This window comes from Bombina bombina, chromosome 1 (genome assembly GCF_027579735.1).
Source record: "Bombina bombina isolate aBomBom1 chromosome 1, aBomBom1.pri, whole genome shotgun sequence".
Lineage (NCBI taxonomy): Eukaryota > Metazoa > Chordata > Amphibia > Anura > Bombinatoridae > Bombina > Bombina bombina.
Genome location: NC_069499.1, coordinates 914,581,171 through 914,591,137, shown reverse-complemented (window position 1 = coordinate 914,591,137; position 9,967 = coordinate 914,581,171).

The following is a 9,967-nucleotide window of genomic DNA, read 5'->3' as shown; positions in this document are numbered from 1 at the left end:
AACAATAAATATTACTTATAACAATTTATTTCTACATTAAAACACTACCGTTGTACTTTTATCTTTGTACCCATGGACAGCGCTGCGGAATCTGTTGGTGCTTTATAAAGAAAGAGTAATAATATTAATACATTTTTTACTTTCAACTTGTAATTCTAGCAAAGTTAACGCTTGAGTGGGAGCACTAAATATTGCGCCACTTGTAATCTAACCCATTAGGCTTAGAAAGGATATAGGGGTAGATTTATCAAAGTCCAGACAAAGTGTCTATTATGTGTGCCTGTAACTGCGCCTCATCTCGCCTATGCAAGGGCGCACATGTGCGCTTATATTTATCAATAAAATGGTCGTAATTCTGCGCTTTTTGAAACTGACGAGCTGCGGCGTATAATGATAAATCACGCTTATTGCAATTAGACTTACCCATATTCATCATTCTACGCCTCTACATGAAATTTTGCGCATATATATGTTTCAATATTTGTACGTCTATTATTTTATAATTGTTTACATGTGTAATATATTTACTATATATATATATATATATATATATATATATATATATATATATATATATATTTCTGTTTCTATCTAAATTCTATTTCATATATATAATAAATATCTGTATGAATATATCAATATATATCTCTCTCTCTCTATATATATCTATATATCTATCTCTCTATATATATATCTATATATCTATCTATCTATCTATCTATCTATCTATCTATCTATCTATATATGTATCAAGTAATTCCAATATTAGATAGAGGCGCTCAACTATAGGAAAAATATTACGAATTCCTGTTATCTTGGCTAAATGTACATATGAAATTACATATAAAACCATAAGACAATGAGAGGTTGAAACTTGTATCAGGATGCCAATCGTCACAAAAGTTCAGTAAAGTAAGTTGTTACTGCTTACCAGCTGTTACCTCAATCTTATGAGGTAAGATGTGAGCCCGGTTTAAAGATGGAACACTGTATGTTACTTTCCTGATGTTAATCCGAGAATAGTCCTCTCTCTGGAACTGTCAAACTTGTTCAAATATAGATCCTGGACTCTCTTCAGTGAGATATGAGGATTCTGGACTCTCTTTGTTAAAGAGGCTGTAGACTGTAATCCGTCTCCGTATATTTTCTTTCTATGGTGGTAGGAATGTAGTATCCCCTCTGTGCCTTCAGATGGATAAACTTTCTATCTCCTCAGGAGGTTATTGGGGTGTTGATCATATGAAAAACATTGGTGCCATCAAACAATCTAGGTGCAAATAATGATTATTTGCACCAAGCTGGTAAGCAGTAACAACTTACTTTACTGAACTTTTGTGACGATTGGCATCCTGATACAAGTTTCAACCTCTCATTGTCTTATGGTTTTATATGTAATTTCATATGTACATTTAGCCAAGATAACAGGAATTCGTAATATTTTTCCTATAGTTGAGCGCCTCTATCTAATATTGGAATTCTCTTTATACATATATCTTTACAGAGTTAGGGGTACTCTGTTTCAGTATTGAGGCCGCACACTATCCTTCACCTTAATTTGATATATATCTTTTTTCATTCCAGCAAACAACTATTGATAATTCAAAGTACACTTTTTAATACAAAAATAGGATTTATTTCATGGTTATAATAAGAAATTATTATTAGATCTAAGATTTAGCGCTGGTGACTCTTTCTTCAATCACAAATATATATACAGGTAGCCCTCAGTTTACGCCGGGGTTAGGTTCCGGAAGGAATGGTTGTAAATTGAAACCGTTGTAAATTGAAACCCAGTGTATAATGTAAGTCAATGGGAAATGAGGGAGTTAGGTTCCAGGCCCCTCTCAAAATTGTCATAAGTAACACCTAAAACATATTTTTAAAGCTTTGAAATGAAGACTTTAAATGCTAAACAGCATTATAAACCTAATAAAATAATCACACAACACAGAATAAATAATTAAACTAAGTTAAATGAACAAAAACATTTGCTAAACAGCATTATAAACCTAATAAAATAACCACAAAACACAGACTTCACTTGCATTTTTCTGCAAACAGTTCTTTCTATGCATTCCAATCTGGACTGATTTATAGACAGGAAGATCTTGTTCCTTTGAAATCTGCTCGATATCTCAGGTCTGGTTAAACTGATTAATTTCAGCTTGCTTGGCTTTGCTGCAAAACAAGCGGACAGCTCCACCTACTGGCTATTTTAATAAATGCACTGCTTCTCAATGCTTTTCAATAGCAGTCACATGACTGGAAAAAAAAGGTTGTTATTCTGAAACGGTGTAAATTGAACCGTTGTAAACCGAGGGCCACCTGTATATATATATATATATATATATATATATATTCACATATCTTACATATGTCTGTGAAAGAGAAATACAGACAATGCAGACTATTTTAAAGTGTCTATTGAATGTGATGTGTATTTGTATTTTAACTAATGTTGTTAAATGATTTAGCACTTTATAAAGTTAGACCTTGCACTTGTGCATAGTTTCTAATCAGTCTGCAAACAAAAAGGATATAAAACTGTTTATTCAAAATACACCCAAATGTTTCATTTCATGTCTGATTGATATATATATACAGTACATCCCAAATACAACCAATGATCAAGTTGATGTCTGATTGTTATATGTTTTTTTCCATCTATTAATAATTCAAAAGACACATGAATTTTAGTAATAGAAACCAAACATATTTTTTTTCCATAAATTTAAAAAAAAAAAAAAAAATATGAATAGAAAAACAAAACAGACTTGAAATATTATGATTCCAACATTTGATGCGCAAAGCGTACTTTATTGCGCAGTTCTGTGAGTTTAATTTCTGTTTCTTCTAGTCATTTTATTAATTGTCTTTTATTATTCATCACTTCTTCATCTGGCATTACTGAAAGAAATATGAGAAATATGAGAAATTATTTAGGGTCTGTCTCCCATTTTATCTATCTATCTATCTATTGTAATAAAACTTACATGCAGGTGCTTCCTCCTCCGTGTCTTCCTCTGATGTTGTTATGAGCAATGCCTCGGATCCCTGCTCTGCCTCTACAGAATCGTCAACACTTGCTATCGAATAATAATAATAAAAAATGTTATTATTAAAGTTCACAATGTTTATCTATATACCTATTTATCGATCACTGTATTTATCTATATATATATTTATATTAATTAATTAATGACTGAATTGCAATATTTATCTCCAATTGTATTTCAAAATACATAAATATGAACTCTAAATAGATATTGTAGTAATAAACTTACAATCTTCTTCATACTCAATCTCTTCCTCCTCCTCAGCTACGTCAGTAATATAAAATTGTTCCTCGGTTCCACCTTCATTAGCTATTCCAAAATTAAAGAAAGTTTCATATTTAACCCCCCAAAAAATTAAATGTAAAATATCTTTCTATTTATCTATCTATCTATCTATCTGTCTATCTATATATCTTTCTAAGTAACTTTATAAACATTTTTATTCACTTTTTCATACGGTATTATTACATAAAAAATAATTTTCTAATTAGGATAATAAACTACAACTTACAAGCTTGAGATTTCTCATCATTTTGGGACGTGTCTTGCTTGTCCTGGTGTTGCTCTACAGGCAACTCTGGCTGCTCCTCAGATACATTATTGTTTCCTCATTTAAATTTGTAACATCTATTAAAGGGTCACTGAACCCAATTTTCATGATTCAGATAGAGCATGAAATTTTAGGCAACTTTCTAATTTACTCTTATTATCAATTTTTCTTCGTTCTCTTGCTATCTTTATTTTAAAAACAGGATTGTAAATCTTAGCAGCCAGACCATTTTAGGTTCAGCCCCATGGATATTGCTTGCTTATTGGAGGCTTACATTTACCCACCAATAAGCAAGCATAACCCAGGTTCTCAACCAAAAATGGGCCGGCTCCTATGCATCAGATTCCTGATTTTTAAATAAAGATAGGAAGAGAACGAAGAAAAATTGATAATAGGAGTAAATTAGAAAGTTGCTTAAAATTGCATGCTCTATCCAAATCATGAAAGAAAAAAGTTGGGGTTAGTGTCCCTTTAATGTTGAATTTAAAAAATGAAATCACAAGGAACAATTATATGCAATTATCATTTTATCTTTGTATCTATATTTTTTAGAGATATTTATTTATTTTTTTCTAATTTATATTCTAGACTTATTATTTGGGATTCCTAAAAATGTATTAGTTTCGAAAGTCCACATTCTTATACTTGAAATCTTCACATATGTAGAAACAGTGACACCAAGTGGTAGTAATAGCAAACTACACATTAAGCCAGAACAATGCTAATCTTTATGAATAAAACAAAATGTTAAGAAAATAGTTAAGAAATATAAAGAATAAAACAATCAATTTATTTAATTTCTGACATGTTAGAATCCACTCATATTCTCCCCAAAAAATTTCAAACTGTTCTGCAGTAGTTTTTCTTTTTAAATGCACACACCAACAGGTTTAACCATTGTTGTTTTTATGTAGAAAATTCATTTTGCTATAATAGAGTGATTTGCCTTTTTTCATACATACTGAATATTTATTAAATAACTTTTTTTTAAAAAGCACACAAGGTGGTATGTATGTAAGCCTGAAAGGGACAGCAAGATAGAGCTCAATCCCTAATTTCAGAGGGACTGCCAGTTGGGAGGTCTGTCTAAGCTTGTATGCTATCCTTCACAAAAACCTTAGACATGCAATGAGAAAGCATTACAAATGCTGCCAAACCCCTTTGGATTCACCCTTTGTTACTTTATGTCCATAAGAGACCTTCTATCAGACATAAGGACCCATAGCTTCTATCAGCCATATACCTGCAACTATGTTAAAAATATTTATTTCGTAAGATGAGGAAAGTCAATAGGTGTCCATAACATGTGGGAAAGGATTACCTCTCTTATGGCATGTCTCTTATGGTAAATCTCTCAGCCATAACTGCCGTTTGGCGTCGTGGGGATCCCGTCCCTCAGCCTCCACCAAAGGGGTTACAGGTATATATTTTTTCATATCTTCTGCAGTATCATTACTTGCACTGGATGGGCTCGCTACTACATCAGCATTCTGTGAGGGAGAAAGGCCTCAGCAAGCTGGTAAGATCAGTGGTGGGGCTTCTGCAGTCAAGGTAAGTGACTCAGACACCACATATAGCCCAATCACTATCACTGGTACCCTATTCCATAGGTACCATATAGTTTGGGGTTTCCAGCCCTTTCACTTGGTACTTTACCTATGTACTTTACACATAGAATTGAGGATTTTGAGCTCCAAAATCTCCAATATTATTCTCTACTTTTCCCTTAGTAGCTCTTTTATGTGTTTTTTTTAACCACAAGAAAGTTTTTTTCCCCCAGAAATGTATTACTGTCTCTTTAAGAGAAGCCATATTCGCGCTATGCAGTTAGCGTTTTTTTTCCTTTTGATAGTGATTGGGATGGGGAATAGTTGAGTACCATTTGCTGTAGCCTGTTCATTGTTACGGTGGTTAGTCCCGCCCCCTCTCCTTGGCGCCCTTTCTCCTCATCTCCTCCGCAATGAAAATAACAGATTTTTTCTCTGATGCATCTTACAGACTTGGTATTGGTTTGGATTTTAACCCTTCCTTGCCCAGAAGGTCGTGAGTACCCTCATAAGAGCTGCTAAGTGGGTAGGAAGACGTTCAAATACGCTTTTTTATGTGTAGAAAAATTTTGGGGCCTTAATTTATAACTTATACATGGTTTAAAGGTGTATTTAAGGGCTGTTCCTTGTATTATTTCTTTTATTATTTTAATGAATACAATTGTTTTTCTGCAGTGTACATTTAATCTGTATTTCAGTATATCTCAGTTTTGCTTATACACCCCCAATTAATACCTCCAGGGATTATAATACAGCTCAGGAAAAAAATACTGTGCATTTTGCCTGTTTGTTTGGCAAAACTGTTCCAGTGGACCAGATTAATCAGATATGTGTTAACTGTGCCCAACGTTTCCAGTTTCCAAGCTATAATTCTGTCAGTTTGCCTGGTAGACATCTAGCGCCCATGCTTGTCTATATGACTCAAGGGAATAACACTGATTTTTCGCCTGAGTTTAAAAACACCTTACAAAAGACTATGATAGAGCTGTTAGCAGTAATTCCCAGACCAAGGAAGCGCAAACATAAATCAATCCCTTTCTGTCACTCATAGGGGACTTAGCATTAAAGGGACACTGAACCCAATTTTTTTCTTTTGAGATTCAGATGGAGCATGCAATTTTAAGCAGCTTTCTAATTTTTTCCTATTATCAATTTTTTTTCGTTCTCTTGCTATCTTTATTTGAAAATGAAGCTTCTTTTTTTTCAGAACTATGGACAGCACTTTTTTATTGGTGGATGAATTTATCCACCAATCAGCAAGGACAACCCAGGTTGTTCACCAAAAATGGTCCTGGATCTAAACTTACATTCTTGCATTTCAAATAAAGATACTAACGCCTAGATTTAGAGTTCTGCGTTAGCCATCAAAACCAGCGTTAAGGGGTCCTAACGCTGCTTTTGGCCGCCCGCTGGTATTTAGAGTCACTAAATACATGCAGAGAGAAATGCACTCACAGGAACGAACATCCAGCTCAATTCCATTGTTAGCCTGTTCCATGGCGATTTACCACCTGGGTGCAACTTCTTTTAGCCCAGCAATGCTTTTCACAGAGTAAAACTTTCCTGTAGTATATCAGTCTGATCCCGCCTATTACGGTCAGTCCAGCACCGAAATACCAGGCAATTCTTCTCTGAACAAGGAACACAGCAACCCCAGATGATCGTTTCGGCCTTCATTGGGCCTCGTCAGTGAGGTGTAGCCACATTCCTCTAAGCACACTAAGCAAGGAGTCCACGTCTGGTTGCCCCTTTTTCCCTTAGGGAGACTAAATACATACAGAGAGAAATGCACTCACAGGAACGAACATCCAGCTCAATACCATTGTTAGCCTGTTCCATGGCGATTTACCACCTGGGTGCAACTTCTTTTAGCCCAGCAATGCTTTTCACAGAGTAAAACTTTCCTGTAGTATATCAGTCTGATCCCGCCTATTACGGTCAGTCCAGCACCGAAATACCAGGCAATTCTTTTCTGAACAAGGAACACAGCAACCCCAGACGATCGTTTCGGCCTTCATTGGGCCTCGTCAGTGAGGTGTAGCCACATTCCTCTAAGCGCACTAAGCAAGGAGTCCACGTCTGGTTGCCCCTTTTTCCCTTAGGGAGACTAAATACATACAGAGAGAAATGCACTCACAGGAACGAACATCCAGCTCAATACCATTGTTAGCCTGTTCCATGGCGATTTACCACCTGGGTGCAACTTCTTTTAGCCAGAGTAAAACTTTCCTGTAGTATATATTTAGAGTCAGCCAGGAAAGGGTCTAACGCTCACTTTCCAGCCGCGACTTTTCCATACCGCAGATCCACTTACGCCAATTGCGTATCCTATCTTTTCAATGGGGTCTTAATAACGCTGGTATTTAGAGTCTTGGCTGAAGTGAGCGTTAGAACTCTAACGACAAAACTCCAGCCGCAGAAAAAAGTCAGGAGTTAAGAGCTTTATGGGCTAGCGCCGGTTTATAAGGCTCTTAACTACTGTGCTCTAAAGTACACTAACACCCATAAACTACCTATGTACCCCTAAACCGAGGTCCCCCCACATCACCGCCACTATAATAAAAAATTTTAACCCCTAATCTGCCGACCGGACACCGCCGCCACCTACATTATCCCTATAAACCCCTAATCTGCTGCCCCTAACATCGCCGACACCTACATAATATTTATTAACCCCTAATCTGCCCCCCCCAATGTCTCTGCTACCTTACCTACACTTATTAACCCCTAATCTGCCGACCGGACCTCGCCGCCACTATAATAAATGTATTAACCCCTAAACCGCCTCACTCCCGCCTCGCAAACCCTATAATAAATTTTATTAACCCCTAATCTGCCCTGCCTAACATCGCCGCCACCTAACTTCAAGTATTAACCCCTAATCTGCTGACCCTACCTCACAGCTACTATAATAAATGTATAAAACCCTAAAGCTAAGTCTAACCCTAACCCTAACCCTAACACCCCCCTAAGTTAAATATAATTTAAATCTAACGAAATAAATTATTTCTTATTAAATAAATTAATCCTATTTAAAACTAAATACTTACCTATCAAATAAACCCTAATATTGCTACAATATAACTAATAATTCCATTGTAGCTATTTTAGGATTTATATTTATTTTACAGGCAACTTTGTATTTATTTTAACTAGGTACAATAGCTATTAAATAGTTATTAACTATTTAATAGCTACCTAGTTAAAATAATTACAAAATTACCTGTAAAATAAATCCTAACCTAAGTTACAATTAAACCTAACACTACACTATCAATAAATTAAATAACTAAACTACCTACAATTACTTACAATTAAATCAACTAAACTAAATTACAAAAAAACAACAACACTAAATTACAAAAAATAAAAAAAGATTTCAAGAATTTTAAACTAATTACACCTCTAAGCCCCCTAAAAAAATTCCCTACCCTATTCTAAAATAAAAATTTAACAGCTCTATTACCTTACCAGCCCTTAAAAGGGCTTTTTGCGGGGCATGCCCCAAAGAAATCAGCTCTTTTGCCTGTAAAAAAAACATACAAAACCCCCCCAACATTGCAACCCACCACCCACATACCCCTAATCTAACCCACCCAAACCCTTCTTAAAAAACCTAACAGTAAGCCCCTGAAGATCTCCCTACCCTGTATTCACCCAGCCGGGTATCACCGATCCGTCCAGAAGAGGGTCCGAAGTCTTCATCCTATCCGGCAAGTAGAGGTTCTCCAGAGGGTACAAAGTCTTCATCCAGACGGCATCTTCTATCTTCTTCCATCCGGAGTCGAGCGGGTCCATCTTGAAGCAGCCTGCGCGGATCCATCCTCTTCTTCCGACGTCCTAACACCGAATGAAGGTTCCTTTAAATGACGTCATCCAAGATGGCTGATCGGAACAGCCAATAAAATGCGAGCTCAATCTTATTGGCTGATTGGATCAGCCAATCCGATTGAACTTGAATCTGATTGGCTGATTCAATCAGCCAATCAGATTTTTCCTACCTTAATTCCGATTGGCTGATAGAATCCTATCAGCCAATCGGAATTCGAGGGATGCATCTTGGATGACGTCATTTAAAGGAACCTTCATTCGGTGTTAGGACGTCAGAAGAAGAGGATGTATCCGTGCCGGCTGCTTCAAGATGGACCCGCTCCGGATGGAAGAAGATAGACGATGCCGTCTGGATGAAGACTTTGGATCCTCTGGAGGACCTCTTCTTGCCGGATAGGATGAAGACTTCGGACCCTCTTCTGGACGGATCGGTGATACCCGGCTGGGTGAATACAAGGTAGGGAGATCTTCAGGGGCTTAGTGTTAGGTTTTTTTAAGGGAGGTTTGGGTGGGTTAGATTAGGGGTATGTGGGTGGTGGGTTGTAATGTTGGGGGGGTATTGTATGTTTTTTTTTACAGGCAAAAGAGCTGATTTCTTTGGGCATGCCCTGCAAAAAGCCATTTTAAGGGCTGGTAAGGTAATAGAGCTGTTAACTTTTTATTTTAGAATAGGGTAGGGCATTTTTATTTTATTTTGGGGGGCTTTGTTATTTTTTTAGGGGGCTTAGAGTAGGTGTAATTAGCTTAAAATTCTTGTAATCTTTTTTTTATTTTTGTAATTTAGTGTTTTTTTTTTTTTGTAATTTAGTGTTTGTTTTTTTTTGTAATTTAGTTTAGTTAATTTAATTGTATGTAATTGTAGGTAGTTTAGTTAATTAATTTATTGATAGTGTAGTGTTAGGTTTAATTGTAACTTAGGTTAGGATTTATTTTACAGGTAATTTTGTAATTATTTTAACTAGGTAGCTATTAAATAGTAAATA